This window comes from Halichoerus grypus, chromosome 6 (assembly GCF_964656455.1).
Source record: "Halichoerus grypus chromosome 6, mHalGry1.hap1.1, whole genome shotgun sequence".
Classification (NCBI taxonomy): Eukaryota; Metazoa; Chordata; class Mammalia; order Carnivora; family Phocidae; genus Halichoerus; species Halichoerus grypus.
Window position 1 is genome coordinate 177,787,090 of NC_135717.1, and position 15,486 is coordinate 177,802,575.

The window sequence follows — 15,486 nt, forward strand, 5'->3', positions numbered from 1 at the left end:
CCCCATGAGCACCGGGCTTCCTGGGAGGATGCCAAATGCCACAGGAGCGCGGCCTGCCCACGGTCCTCTGCCCAGATTGGGATCACACGGAAGTGGTCACAGCCCGGCAGCTGCTGAAAGTTCTCAGGGTTCCGAGGCCTCGTGCCGCGGTTCCCGAGCTCGGATCCGGCCCCCCGTGCCCGGTGACGATTCTGTGCACTTTCCTCTGGTTCTGCTGAGTCTGTCTGGCGGATGTGGGTGCCCGTCCTATCCTTGCTGGACAGTGTTGCTCCCACCCGTCTACAGCATGGGAGATACCTTCGCAAACCTCTTCAAGGGCCTTTTTGGCAAAAAAGAAATGCGCCTTCTCATGGTGGGCCTGGATGCTGCGGGGAAGACCACCATCCTATACAAACTGAAGCTGGGTGAGATTGTGACCACATTCCCACCATAGGCTTCAACGTGGAGACCGTGGAGGAACAGAACATCAGCCTCACCGTGTGGGACGTGGGCAGCCAGGACAAGATCCGACCTCTGTGGGGTCACTGCTTCCAGACCACACAAGGTCTCATCTTCGTGGTGGACAGCAACGACAGAGAGCGCGTGAACGAGGCCCGTGAGGAGCTCATGAAGATGCTGGCAGAGGACGAGCTCAGGGATGCCGTCCTGCTGGTGTTCGCCAACGAGCAGAACCTCCCCAGCGGCATAAACGCGGCTGAGATCACGGACAAGCTGGGGCCGTGGTCCCTGTGCCACAGGAACTGGTACGTTCGGGCCACCTGTGCCACCGGCCAGGACTGGCTGTATGAGGGACTGGACTGGCTGTCCAATCAGCTCCGGAACCAGAAGTGAGCCGCGTCCCCCCCCCCTCCTTCCACCCTGCTTTACTCTCCTGCGGTGTGAGCGCCAGAAGCTGTCTCCACGGTGGGCCACAGCGTGCTTCGCCAGGCTGTACATGTGCAGATGCCGCCTGAAGCAGGTTTGTATTTAATGTAAGTAGTTCTTGTTCCCAACGAGGCAGTTTCTGGTACTCCTATGCAATATTACTCAGCTTTTTTTATTGTAAAAAGAGAATCAACCCACTGTTCAGTACTGAGAAGGGATGTTAGCAGGCGGGGCCTCCGGGAGTCGCTGTGTCGGACCAGCCTGGTGCGCCTCCTCTGGGCCTTAGATCTGTGTTGAGATCCATTTTGGTGGTTGGTTTTTAACCTGAACTCAGTGCATTTTTAAAATCGTTACAAATACAAGATAAGGAGAACACGTGAACACACAGAAGGGAGAAACGTGCCTAGTGTAGGTTCCGCAGCGGCGGCCAGAGTCTAGTCCACCAGTGGTCCGTTTCCTGTCGGGGACGTGAGACGGGCAGAAACAGCCACGGTCCGTTCTGCATGGTCACGATAGGGTCCCTGTGATTCGCTCTGTCTCGGGTCATCCCGCATCCCCTAGCGTTTGTGCTTGTTCTTGTGCTCACACAGCCGCCCAAGAGACAGGCTGGGGGCTGCAGCCACCGCTCACGGACCCCTCGGAGGGACCCCGGCCTTCCCTTGGGTCCGCGTGGGCATCTGGCTTGCTCCGGGCTGCCTGGGGTCTCACCAGCAGGAGTGCGGGCGGGCGGGCCAGTCGCCCTAGAGCCTCAGCCCCCAGAGCCCCTGTCTACGTGTGCTTTCACACCCTCAGCCCGCAAGGGTCGGATTTGCCATCGAAACGACGACCTCTACTGTTTTCTTTTGTATTTTGATAAACACTGAAGAAGCTGGAGCTGTTAGACTTTATCTTGGGGAAATCCTCAGAACTGGTTTATTTGGTGTCGTGGAATCTCTTACTGCTTTCAATACACGATTAGTAATCAACTGTTTTGTATACTCGTTTTCAGTTTTCATTTTGACAAACAAGCACTGTAATTATAGCTCCTAGAATAAAATCTCTTAACTATTAAAAAAAAAATGGGAGGCGGATGCGCGTCCAGGGTGGTGCCGTGGGGGGCTCTTAACACGACACACGGCAACACAACATAAATGAATGATGAAGGAAGGGGAGCAACATCCCTGCTATCCTCCCACCCCCCGAATGACCCGGAGCTGCAGAAGCACCCTCCGCATGGTGTCACTGGACTTCTGTCCTGATTCTGGAACACACCCCCGGCCGGTGTCTCGGCGGGAACCTTGCGTTTGCGAGGGGCAGTCTGCATGGAGCACCCCCCAAGGGCTCCGGCAATGCCTGCCCCACCGTGAACACAGAGCCTAGACCCCCACTCAGGTCCCCACCACGCCGGAGCCCCAGAGCCCCACCCAGCGCACAGTCTACCCTCCCGCAGGCTGGGAGCCTGGTGGGCCAGCCCGGCGTCGCGGACCAGGCCATCGACACACTGGATCCTCTTCGGGGCAGGGGTCCCCGCTGCACGGCAGCCCCTGTGGGGGCAGAATGAAGAGCTGGCAGGTTCTGGGTGATGCAAAACAGGACCCAGGGCACCCCAACCCCTCCAGGACAGCACGGTTTCCCATCCCTGCCGAGAGCCTTGCTCTGGCTCAGCGACCTCAGCCTGCCGACTTCTCAGACCCCTGTTACCAAGGATGGAGCAGGTCAGCACGTGCAGGGGGACAGGGTCTGAGGACAGCTATGAGGAAGGGGGTCTGCGCCTGAACACGTGGGCTGGGAAAGAGGGAGGACGCTGGCTCCAGGCCCTGGACAAGGGTTTCCCACCGGCTTCCAGGAAAGCTGAGTCCCAAGAGGTCAAAGGTCCCCCTGAACTCACCTGGGGACAAGATGGAGAGACCTGCTGACACCCAGAGAGGTCTCAGATTTACAGGAGACGACCCTGGATGGCAGGGGGACCCCAAGTCCAGCATGGAGGCTGGGACGTGCCGGGAGAGAAGGACCAAACTATGCACCTGCATGGGACCTGGATGTGGCAGGTGCCCTGACCAGCTGAGCATCATGACGCTGTGATGAGCTAGCAGCCTGATGGCGCTGACGTTGAACAGGGATGTCTGCTTCCCCCAAAGGGGCCAGACGCCCTCAGGACGGGCCATGCCGGCTTCGCCCGCAGTGACAGACGTGCGAACCACACCAGCGATTGGACTGGGGACACCCCAACGCTCCATAGGCCAACTGGGAGGGAGGCTGTGTCCACCAGCCCAGGGAGTACCCCTCAGCACAGTCCCTGGAGGGACCCGGCCCCACATCTCAGCCTGAACAGCTCCCCCAGAAGACGCATCGCCCACCCTGGGGACAAGCTGCTCGTCATCTTTGTGTCTTTGTCTCCACGGGACAGAAGCCCGGTGTCCATCCCCGGGAGGAGGGCTGACGGTGTGGGGTTAGACCAGCCTGCCCTGTACACACGACCACACAGGACCACACACAGGACCACAACCACACACACGACCACATACAACCACACGCATGACCACAAACACACATGACCACCACCACACGCATGAGGACACACAGACACACACACACATATTTGCCCGAGGAAGACAAGAAGGATAAGCTCAGGATGAGCACGGATGTGTCCTGGACCGTGACAGACGCTGGCCGTGGAGCTCTACGCGGTGGGGCTGCGTGGATCGCGGCAGTGACCGCACCTGGAAGCACCCATGTGTTTGCAGACGGAGCGCACGGGCGGCCCAGGAGCACGCCCAGCGCCCGAGCTCCGACGACGGGGAAGTCCTGCTCCTGCAGAAGCAGCGCCCCGGGAATGGCGGGAATGGCGTTCGGGGCTGAGCGCAGGGTTGGAGCTCAGGGAGCCCCAGGGTCGGGGGCGCAGGACACAGGAGCCGCCTGCAGGGGGCGCTCGCAGGACAAACTGGGCGCAGTGTGAACAAAAACGGGTGTCGGTCATGCGTCATGACATTACCAATAGAAATGCTCCTGAGAGTGTGGGGATGGTAGAAGGAAGAAGAATTTTCTTTCTTTTTTTTTTTTAAGATTTTATTTATTTATTTGACAGAGAGAGACACAGCGAGAGAGGGAACACAAGCAGGGGGAGCGGGAGAGGGAGAAGCAGGCTTCCCGCTGAGCAGGGAGCCCAATGTGGGGCTCGATCCCAGGACCCTGGGATCATGACCTGAGCTGAAGGCAGACGCCTAACGAGTGAGCCACCCAGGCGCCCTGAAAGAATTTTCTTAAAAGAAGAAATTAGAAGACAAAAAGAGAAGGAAGAAGAGACGTGGCAGGAAGAGAGCCGGCGGCTGAGCGGACACGAAGCCACGGCCACGTAGCCAAGGGGGCCGTGCAGGACAAGGGCCACCCTGGGCGCCGCCGTCTCTGGGGAGTAGGACGGGGTCTCTCCTGGACCCGTTGCTCATCACAGCCCCTGCACTGCCCACCAGCCGTGACACCTCACTTGTCTTTGTCGCCTGCATGTGACCACGGGCTCGTCCTACACGACATGTGCAGGAAGAGCCTGTGAGCCGTGAGCCGCACGCGGGCCATGGACGCTGGTCAGATCCGGACATCGAGAGACTCCCGGCCGTCCAGTACATTCCTGAGGCATCTTGGGGACAGGCTCTTGTTGGAAGTGTTCTGCGCATCATATCCCATCACACCCTGGAGCCTGGTGGTGACGGCGTGCAGGGGATGAGGCCCCCCCCAGCTGCAGAGACCGGGGCCGGGAGGCACAGCGTCCCCAGTCCAGCCCGCTGTGTTACCAGCTGACTGAGTAATCACAGAACCCCACACCAACACCCTAACAACACGTCGTTTTATCTCAGAAGGTGGAAAACACACTGAGCCTGACGACGTGAAAGCAAGCGTCCCTCCCGTGAGCTTTGGGAGCAGAAGCCCTAACCTGGGCACCGGGAGGGCATCCGGGAAGAAGTGAGTGAGGCTGGAGGGTCTGCACCATGTCTCAGCAAAATGCCCACCTGGAGAGAAGGGGACCACCTTGCCGTGTCCCCAAAAGAGGCCACAAGGCCAGCTGTGTCCCTGTCTTCTTAGCCCTGAGGCTCCATCGCTGAGATTCCGGAGGGCGTGTGGCTGCAAGAGGCACACCTGGCGGGAAGGGGAAGACCCAGGTCCCCAGGCAGGTCAGGTCACAGCCGATGTGTCTCTGCACCTGTTCCCTCCACAAGCGTTCGAGGAGCCCTGGGCTCTGTGCAGGTCAGACATAAGGCATTGACTGCATCTTTCCCGTCGGCACCCGGGCAGCCTGTGGACGTGCCATGTGGCGTCTGGAGCCTCTCATGTTCAGCTGATGTGCTCACCTGCCACAGAGCATGGTTCTTCGTTGGGTGGAGGAGACACAGCCCCCACTCTGACCGTCCGTGCACCTGCCGCTGGGCAGGAACACAGGTGTGTGCTGGTCTCTGGGGGCTTCCGTCCCCGAAGGCCCTTGAGCTGGCAAAGGGTCCGAGGCTGCGGTCGGTGCTGACAGGAGGCCCGGTGCGTGGACCCCGGGGCCAGCGGAAATCCAGGATGATTGCGTGGTGAAGGAGGCTCCTTCCCCTCGCCAGCCAGAGCTTTCCTACGCTGAGCCTGACCCTTGGAATTATCTTCCTTCATACCCATCAGAGAGGCGCCCGCCGGGACACGGCTGAGCACGCCAAGAGGGGTGCGGGGTCGGCCCCACCTTACGCAGCTGGGCCCTCGGTGACGGTGCTCAGGGTGACACCAAGACCCGCCCTCCCGGGGAGACATGGGGGTTCAAGGGACAGCATACTCACAGGTGCACTGGCTGAACCCCGGGAAGCGTGTGGGGAGCGGTAAGGCCATCTGTGGGTCCAGACAATAAACACGGCTTATCCAGAATGCAGATACACCTTCCATTTCTTTGGTCAAAGAAGGAATAAATCAAAACCATCTGTCAGGGCTGGGAGGCTGGCCGCCCCGATCTGTCCTGCTGATAGAACGGAGGGCCACTAATAACGGGGCACTCACCACACAGACAGAAATGGAGGGGCAGGCAGGCTGCCACGCAGCTCTCCCCGGCCACGTCCCAGCTCATCTGCTTGCATTTGGTCCGCACGTCCCCGGCGCCCTGCTCGGCGATCATCGGCATTATGAATAGCAGCTCCGGCTCGTTAGCCAGAGGTCAGGGCATCCTGCAGCTGCGGACACACAGGGGTGACACGGCAGAGTCCTGCGGAGAGGCCATCTGGCTTGTCGCAGGCGCCCGGCACTGGTGCCAATGGCCCTTCCGAGCCAGGAGGCTGCGGCCACTTGCCCTTGTTCACACGTCCATCCCCAGACCCCGTGGCCTGCGTCTGACATGGCACCTGGGAGCCTGCCAGGGCCTCACCGCCGTTTCCCTCCAGCCGAGCGCCCTTCCTGGCGGTGCTGGTCCCGCACTCTCCCTCGGAGAGAAGTCTGGGTGCACACCATTGTTTCAACTGCTCCATGCACTTGACTCTGCGAAGTAAGAAGCTGGAAGGGGGAGGCTGTCCTTGTGCCCGAGGGTGACCCCCACATTCAGGGACCTCTCACCGGGGCGGGGGCCGGGTGGACGGCAGACCCCACCCTGCCACAGAGTCCCTGGAGGTGAGGGGAGGACAGTCGGGGTGGCCGACCCAATGCCATGCAGAACGCTCCAGCCTTCTCCGTGTCTGGGGACTGGCCCTCAGTGTCAGCCTCCTTCCTGAGCCCGCCACTCTTCCCTGACCTTGGCCCCGGTTCTGTGGTGTCACGGCCCCTACAGAGGTTGGAGCTGCCCCGACGGCCTGGAAGAGGATGAGCCCTCGGGTCCCTCGGTGACCCAAATGTCAGGGGCAGCGCTCTGAGGATTGCCCGCGGCTGATGGAGACCGATGGCTCTGTCACGTTCCTAACACAGGAGTTCCGCTCCCGGGGAGCGGCTGCGGTGCCCACCCGCGGCCCATGCCCACCCAAGAGCACATGGGGGCAGGCACATGCGGGGACCCCGACGGCAAGCGGGGGACGTGCCCCGGGGGGGGTAGGCAGGGGAGAGTCAGGTGCTTCCCGGCTGGCAGGGGGCCTCTGAGCCACGTGGGCCCCTCGCGCCCTTGCCTCTCTCTGAGGCGTGCTGACTTCAGGTCCCAGTGGACGTCTGACTTCGGAGAGGGAGCAAAGCGGCACCTGCAGGGGCTGAAGTCACGGTCCTGGGCCTGCGGGGAGGGGCACGCGGACGGACCTCCCTGGCTTCATGACACGGCTGCTCCGCTGTGGGAGTTGGAGAAGAGACGGCCCACCGTCTCTGTGGCCGGCCGCGGACTCCCCTCAGCACCTACCCTCCGTCCACCAAACTGGCCCTTGGCTTGGGCTTCATGTCTGTTTTGTGTTTGTGAAACATGTTCTAAGCGCATCCTCACCATCCCTCCCCCAGTTCTCTGTCCGTGCTGTGGGCCCCGCCCGGCCAGCATGTGTCACAGGGGAAGATCTTCTGCTACACATGGCTCAGACGTGGTCAGGAACGGCGTGGCCACGGGGCTCCAGGGCATGAGCGAACCCACCTCCTGGAGAGACAGAGGACACGCAGCGTGGGCCGAGGACGCCCCGCAGGACGGGAGTGTTGTGGGTGGAGCCCGGGAAGGTGCCATGCACCACAAGGAGCCCTGCCACACGGGGAGGAGGCTCTGCAGGCTGGGCGGGTTCTGGGGAGGCAGAGCGGTGATGAGAGCCACACTGGGAAACCCTCCGGTTCTGCCAAGTGTCCCGGAGGGGGAGGCGCCGGGGAAGCTGAGACAGACTGGGGTGGTGACAAGCGGGATGCGAGAAATGCCACCCCATCTGTCCCTCCGGACATGTTACCCACACCGTTTCAGAGATGATAAAGTGCAGCCTAGAGAAAGTGGAGCTTTGTCCCAAAACACAGGACAGAGCGACAAGCCAAATGTGGGTACATCTGGGCGGCAGACAGAGCCTTTGCTGAGGGTCTCAGGGGAGCCCCCGAGAGAAAGGGCTGGTGGTGTGCGGCCGCTGGAGCTCATCGGGGACACAGACGTGGGGAGGGGGGACGGACTGGGCATTGGGCAGGCGGACAAGTTTTCCCTCATCGTCCGCAAACTCTGCCCCCATCCTTCACAATCTTCCAGAAGCTTCTGCAGGCAGCGTGGGAACCCTCGTGTGGACACAGAGGCAGCAGCGTGGCCGGGACTCTGGGTGGGTGGTGACGCTGGGTGCCGGCCACGGGCCGTGGCGAGAATGCTGGGGACGATCGAGAGGGTCCTCTTGCAGCGGGGCCCGGGGGACGTCGCTGGGAGCGCCTCCAGCATGGCTTGTGTTCCCACAGAAGGAGTGTTTTCTACCCCAGCCGCTGAGCCGGGAGGAGCCACGCGTGGACGGGGACTTGCGTGCTTGCCTGCCGCTTTCTCCTCCATCCTGGGTCAGACCAGTTTCCCTGATCATTAAATAACACACAACACAGAGACAAAGGAGGGAAGGTGGGTTCTCATTTATCACCCAGACGCAGCCTCTTTGTGCAGCCCCCACCCGGCGGGCGCTTCCCATGGAGCTGGAGCACAGACAGCAAATTGGGGAATTACGCCTCCAGATAGGCGTGCGCGGAGGCGCTCCCACGGCAGCCCTGGGTGCGTTGCTGGGCAGGACGGGGCTGGGCGTCCGTGCTCCCGTGGAAGCAGCGTTCCCAGCCAGGGCGGAGCAGACATGCAGCCTCCGCGGCTCTGTTTCACGGCTGCTGAATTTTAGGGGGGCGTCTTCATTCCGCGTGATCAGAATGGGGGACCCGGGAAGGAAGGTCTCAGGCCCCCAGCCCTGGAGGCCTAGAACAGACACCGCAGAGTTGGGAGCCGGAAGACGTCGGCCTCCGCGGACCAGCAGGCGAATTCAGAGGACGCTGGGCAGTGACCACCGCCCACTTCGGGCAAGGCCGCTGGCCTCCGGAGTGGCCACCGAGCACACGGCCGGCAGTCAGGCGTCCGTCACGAGCCCGGTGGGCTTCTCCAGGACAGCTGTACCGTCAACAGTAACTCGCTCAAGATCGATGAGCTGAGGGTTTTCTCAGTGGTGCCTGGCCTCCTGAGCGCACCTCTAGACACGTGGACGCACTTCCTGCAGAGCTGGATGGAGAGGAACACGTGGGGCGTTCGCTCTGGGCACCCCTAAACCCTCTCCTGGGAGTGCGGGCTGGGGTCAGAGACTCTCATGACCTGACAGTGGGGCGTCACTGGGGCCGACCGTGGGCCAGGGCCCGGCAGAAGGAGAGGCAGGTGTCGGTTCACCCAGCGATGCACGGACACTCGCTTGCACAGGGGGGACCCTGGGGATGAAGCCCTGAAAATTCAGCGTCATTTGCCTTCGTGGATTTTTTGGGGGGGGCGTAATAATTAGCAATTATAGAAAAAAATCAGTGGGTGTCCAGGGGCAAATGCGCACTCAGAGGGGACCCAAAGAGACAGAAGCCCCTTAAGAGATTGGACGTTGGGGATGGAAAGATCCAGAAAGGAGTCCCCTCTGCAGGGAGGAGCTCAGCCTGGGCATGTGGGCAGGTGCAGCAGGGGGACGAAGGCAGGGCCACAGGCTTTTCCCCAATAAAACCAGAAGCAGAGGAGGTTGAAGAGGGCAGATGGGTTGCCTTGGGGAGTGGGACTGGGTGGGGACCCCACGCCCCAGCCCTCCCACCATCCTCAAGCCTGTCCTTGCAGAAGCAACCCTTCCCGTTCTCTTTGATGGCCTGCTGGTGCCCCACAGACGTCTCAGCCACGGCGTCACTGTGATTCCACCGCCTGGACTCGGTTGGATGATGGAGCTTTTGTGAAATCACGTCCACTCAGCTTTTTTCCAACCTATCCGTCTACACCTACAAGAGGACTCGGCGTGAACACAGACATCCCACCCGTTTCTACTCTGCACCCGTGCTTCAGCTCACCTTCCCGTCAGAGTTCCCAGCAGCCGAAACATTTCAGCGTTTGCAAATCGCTTCCTCTCTCCTGCTTTCTTCAGGATTTCCCCTATTTTCCTAAATTCCTCAGCCGCGGGGATATTAACATTACATTTTAACGCCATGACAGCACCTCCAAGCATCACTTTGGTCACGTATCATGTCTCGTGTGTCGTTGGGGTCGATGATCAGAAGTGCCCAACAGCAGCTGGGGCTCCTGGGTGGCTTGGTGGGTGAAGCGTCTGCCTTCGGCTCAGGTCATGATCCCAGGGTCCTGGGATCGAGCCCCGCATCGGGCTCCCTGCTCCACGGGAAGCCTGCTCCTCCCTCTCCCACTCCCCCTGCTTGTGTTCCCTCTCTCGCTGTGTCTCTCTCTGTCAAATAAATAAATAAAATCTTTAAAAAAAGAAAAAAGAGAAAAGAAAAAAAAGTGACAGCAACCAGGTATTTGAGCGTCCGGAGACCAGAGATCCGCGAGTGTGTCACGTGAGGGGGGGGATTGTCACCAGACCTGGGTTTATGTTTTATGTTACTGTTTTTCGGTGCAACGATTGATTTGCGTTTGGTAACGTCTGTGGTCTCCGAGGCCTGGTGTAACGTCTGTGGGGGCCGACGCGGCAGGAGACGGCGTGCTGCACACTTTCCGTCTGAGACGCCACGGACCTGCCCTCCCACTGCAGGGCTGCTCCGGACGCCACGGAGTTTCATTACCGAGTCACTAGTACTTGCTTTTCCAAGTTGTTCTCACACGTGCGTTGTGTGTTCTGATAATTTATGATGTGCCGCGTTTTTGTTCCGCTAAAATGTAGATTCTGTCCCCATTGGTGTGAAGTTGTGCTCCTCCCCCCAGCTTTGCTGGAGAGCCCCTTTGTCTTATACTAATAACAGGACACGGGATCTATCACAAACGACCTCCAAATGTAAGTAGCACAACGGCCACATCGAACGTTCCCTACGCCAGGCCCTGAGCCCATCCCCCGCGGGTGGCCCAGCCGCCTCTGGGGCTCCTCCAGGTTACCCAGCTGCACCCTGCGTCCCTGTGAGGGACCCCGAGCTCCTGTGCTGAAACCCTGATCCCCCACATGATGGTGTCCGACCGTGGGGCCCTCCTGGGCAGAATCTGGTCCTTACAACAGGACCCAGCCGGCGCCCCAATCTGACATTCAGCCTACAGAGCGGTGGGAAGTAAACTTCTGCTGTTTGTAAGCCCCCATCCGTGGCCCTCGTCCGTGGCTCTGCACACAGCTCCTTCTCCACGTGCCCGGTCCATGAGTGGGCGTGTTTCTCTGGGTCCAAGAGCCTGAAATCCACCCAACGCGGCTGGATTCCACCCCGTGGTCCTCCCGGCTTCACCAACTCCAGAAATTTCCTTTCTTTTTATTTCCAAATATGCATTCAGACATGGGTTTATGTGAGCAGAGCCGAGTACCGGCTGGAACCCCCCCAGCACACGTGCATGGAGGTGCTAGCACCCCCCGAAAACACCCCAGTGGGCTCTGGGGGACACCGGGGCCCAGCGTGCCCCCTGAGTCGGGCACCAGAGATGGCTGTTTCCCGCGTGCCCCGTGGCCTGGGTCCCCATAGGAAGACCACGTGCACTGAGTGCGCCTAGACCCTAAGCCTCCAGCTGCATCGTGGCTCTGGGCATCCCGACCCTGTGCCGAGAACCGGGTTCCCTCCAAATTCTGCACCGTCTCAAGGTTTGCCTCTGCAGCTCACACGGGCTCACCCCGGCCTGCTTTCCTGGCACACAGAGGTTCCGGGCTCCCGGCATGCATCTCTTGCCCGGCCCTTGGTGCCTCGGCCCTCACACGGGGCCGAACGCAGGCCCCTCCACTGGCCCGAGGCTTGTGTCTCTGCAGGACAGTGTGTGTGTGAGGGCCTGACCTCAGACCCAGATGGAAAAGTAATAAACGGAAGGGTGAGCCCGGGTCTGCAGGTTCCGGCGGGGGCAGACCCCCCCCACGCCCCTCTCCTGACCACAGGCACAGGGAACACCCTCCCCTCGCTGCCCTCCTCGTCCTTTGTTTTCCTATTTCCCTCCATCATCTGTTCTTCATGTGATCTGCATAATCTCCATCAGAATTTTCTGGAGAGCATTAAAAATCACGAATATGCGCAAGCCCCAGCGGAGGGGTCAGATATGAGTGCGCTGGGTGGGGCCCCAGCCCCGGGGGAACCTGCAGGCACACTGCTGGGCCCCCAGGGCCACTTCCCTGCTGACCGCTCTGGTTCTCTCCAGAACCCCAGCTGCTGTCGCCGCCGCAGGGAGGCCGGAAAGCCCGGCCACAGGTCTCCACGCAATGATGCGTCTCAAAATGCAGAGGAACGCAGGGTGGTTTGGTAATAAATCATCGTGTGCTGCAGGGTTTTACAAGCCTCTGTTGGTTGTCACTGTGATAAAATGTGATCAAACAGTGTCATCCAGTGGGGAAAGGAACCGGCAGTCCCGGGGGAGCGGGGGGGTGGAGCCGACCGTAGGCTGCGCATTTCAGCCCGGAAAATCAGCTCAGTTTAGACTCCCACGGGATGCCTCCTCCGTGAGCCCTTTGTTTACACCCGGTGATACTCCCCCCGGAGCCATGGGCGGGAGAGGCCCACCTCCACTCCTGCCTGCCCTGTCCCTCTGCCTGCTTTATTTTCCCGACCACTTCTGTTTCACAAGAGCACAATTTGAATCATTATCAGCTCCTGACAGTGGTTTCAGCCCCTGCTATCTCCCCGAACAAAAGCAACAATATTCACTCCAAGCCTCTCCATGTCAAAGGGAGATGCCGCTGGTGAAGCTCCGGGGCCTCGCTTATTATGGATTAAATGCACACGCCTGTGTTATGTCTCATTCAGACACACCCACTCTGTTCAAAGACTGTTGGCCTCAGAAAGTGGATGGGAAAGCCTGAATTCTCTATGGCACCACAATGATCCTAACAATGTGGATGCCCAGGGCAGATGGGGGAGGAAGACTCCCACTTGCTCACGTACAATGCTTCACCCAGCAGCTCGGGGTCCCTCCCTCGGATCAGCGTTGGGGGTCCCAGCGCCCCATCGCGTGGAGAGGGAGGCCCCTCTGCGCAGGTCTGTCCGGGGCTGTAAATCGGGCGCAGCGAGACCTGCATGAAGCCATGAGTCAGGCTCTCAACGAGAACATACAATGACAACAGGGCCTCAAGGGCTCCCGGGCGGACAGGAGCCGGCGCTAACGCGGACAACGGCCGATCCCGTGCGCAGCCAGGAAGGGACTGCACTGCGGAGCATGCAGGCTGCCGGGTGACCTTGGCCGGGCCACTGCCCCTCGGTGGGACTCAATTTCCTTGCCCGCTCAATGAAGGGGTGGGCTGGGTGACCTCAGAGGCTGCCGCCAGTGCTCGCATTTTATTATCTTAATTGTGTGGTATTGACTGTCCGTGAGGCTGGTCACCCGGCGCAGCTCATGAGCTGGCTTTGCGTATTGATCTCAGCATTACTTCACCAGCTGTCAAAGCAAACTTCCCAAAGTGACTTTTGTTTGGCCTAAAACAAGCCACGCAGGGTTGTGTGAAGTTCTGAAGCTCTGTACTTACCTCTGTGATGAAGTGATAACCTTACAAGGCGTGGGGGGCCGCCTCGAAGCCCCCGCCCAGCGCCCCAGCCACGGCTGGGCCGCCTGCCCTCCCGAGTTCCCGTCACACCCCGTGAAGGTCAGGGCCACGCGAGCGGACAGGCACGCGCTCTGCCCCGCCCCATAACATGACACCACGCGCTTTGCTGGGCATTTTTCTCAGATGTGTCCATGAACACAAGCCTCCCAAAAGCCCATCTCCAAATGCAGTCACCTTGGGGGGCAGAGCCTCAACACATGAATTTGGGAGACACAGTTCAGTCCATAGCACAGAGAACGCGAGGAAGCTGGGCAGCGGGTTGGGGGTCGGTCCCCGTGCAGGTGGAGGATGCCAAGTCAGCAGGCCTGGGAATCGAGGTTTGGAAATGATGCCGTTCCTGCATCGAGGAGGTTCTGACCTATTCCTGGGGTCCAGGGGCTGATGCCGAGTGGACGGACGGTCATCAAGCAAGAGAGGAAGAGAGGTCAGGAGCGGAGCCACCAGGTGAGACAGCTCACCCCTGCAGCCGACAGACCTACCCCCGAGCATGGCAGGGCAGAGAGGGGTGTCTGTGGCCCCGTGCCAGGGGCTGAGTGTGTCCCCACCTCCGTACGTACAAGTCCTCGCCCCCGGGACCTCAGAATACAGTGACTGTGTTTAGACACAGGCCTTCAAAGAGCTGATTGAGGTAAGATGAGGTCCTTTGGGGTGGGCCCGACCCAGTCCTGCAGGGGGTCTTCTAGGAAGAGGAGATAGGGACACAGACACACAGGACGACCTTGCGAGGACACGGGGAGGGACAGCGTCTTCACAGCAAGGAGAGAAGCTTCAGGAGAAGCCAGCCCCGCCCACACCTGGATCCTGGACCTCCAGCCTCTGAGACTGAGGAAATAAATCTCTGCCTTTTCACCACCAGCTGTGGTGTTATCCGGCCAGAGCTGACTGAGAGGCCGGGGAGGACCAGCACCCAATTTCCCTTTGAGCCCCTCCCATCACCTATCATGGCACCTGCTCACAGTAGGTGCTCCCTAAATGCCACTGAACTGAGTCTATTATTCCCCCTTGTGATGTCCTATGTCCCCCCTTTGCCACGAGGACGTCCCTCCTATCCCATATCTCATGCCCCGGGCTTCTGGTCACCTGGGGAGATTAGGGGCTGCGTCCTGAGCGAGCACCCGAGCCCCCTCCCCTGCCCTCTGCGAAGGGCCTGCTCGGGTCCCTGCAGCCATGACGCGGGGTCCACACGTTGCTGGCCTGGAATGTGCACCGTTGCTGGACTAGCAGATCAGGGAGAGCTTCTAGAGGAGCAACACCGAGCATCTTATTAAAAACACCTTCAAATATTTTTTTAGTATTGATAATGCCTTTGAGTGTTTACGATAACCGGCTAGTTTTCACTTCCCTCCATGGCTTTATCTTCTCTCCGGGAGGAATTTACCACGAGCAATGGTGGAATTCCCCAGGGCCGACAGTGTACACACGTCAACAGAGGCTACAAATAGCCAAAGGTTTCCCGGCATTGTCTAAGCCGTCTGGAAACAACTAGAACTCACGCCGTGACGTAGGTGGGAAAGGACCTGGCACCGCCTGAGAATGGCCATCATTCTCAGGCAGAGAAGCTCCAGTCGCCTCCTGGGGAAGGTTCGGGAGGAAATGCAGGTGCTTGAGGGTTGCGTGCAGAGGTGGACGCTGTGTTCACGATGCTGCCCACGCTGGGCCTCTTGCTCCCAGGTGAGCGCCAGCTCAGACGATCCGATTTTGTTCAAAGGCACCACAGGCCAATTCCCCCGCCCTGTGGAGGAGCTGTTGGTGTGGACGCTGGTCGGGGGATGGTCCATTCCCCCACACAATTACAGCCACATGCATGTGAACTGTGGCTTCCCCTCGCCTTGCAGAGACGACATAACCCTGCAATTAGGCAACCCCTCCTCCTCCCTGGGAGAGCCACAGAAGGGGAGGGGAGGGAGGAGGTTAAATGCACAGAAGGCCACGTACAAAAGCAGAGCCATGGTCAGAGGCCAAACCAGCATCTGTTAGGACACCCGGCTCTCTCAACCTGTCTGTCCACAGATGCCCAACTGAACGGCAGCCCCACCCACGGACGCTCAGCCGCCGGACCCAGCTGGCAGCAGCTGGA

At 60.0% G+C, this 15,486-nt stretch overlaps 1 pseudogene; it reads left to right on the top strand.

The window, feature by feature from the left end:
• The first annotated feature begins 261 nt into the window (after positions 1-261).
• Positions 262-864, top strand: LOC118523522 (ADP-ribosylation factor 1 pseudogene; annotated as a pseudogene).
• Positions 865-15,486: the final 14,622 nt, after the last annotated feature.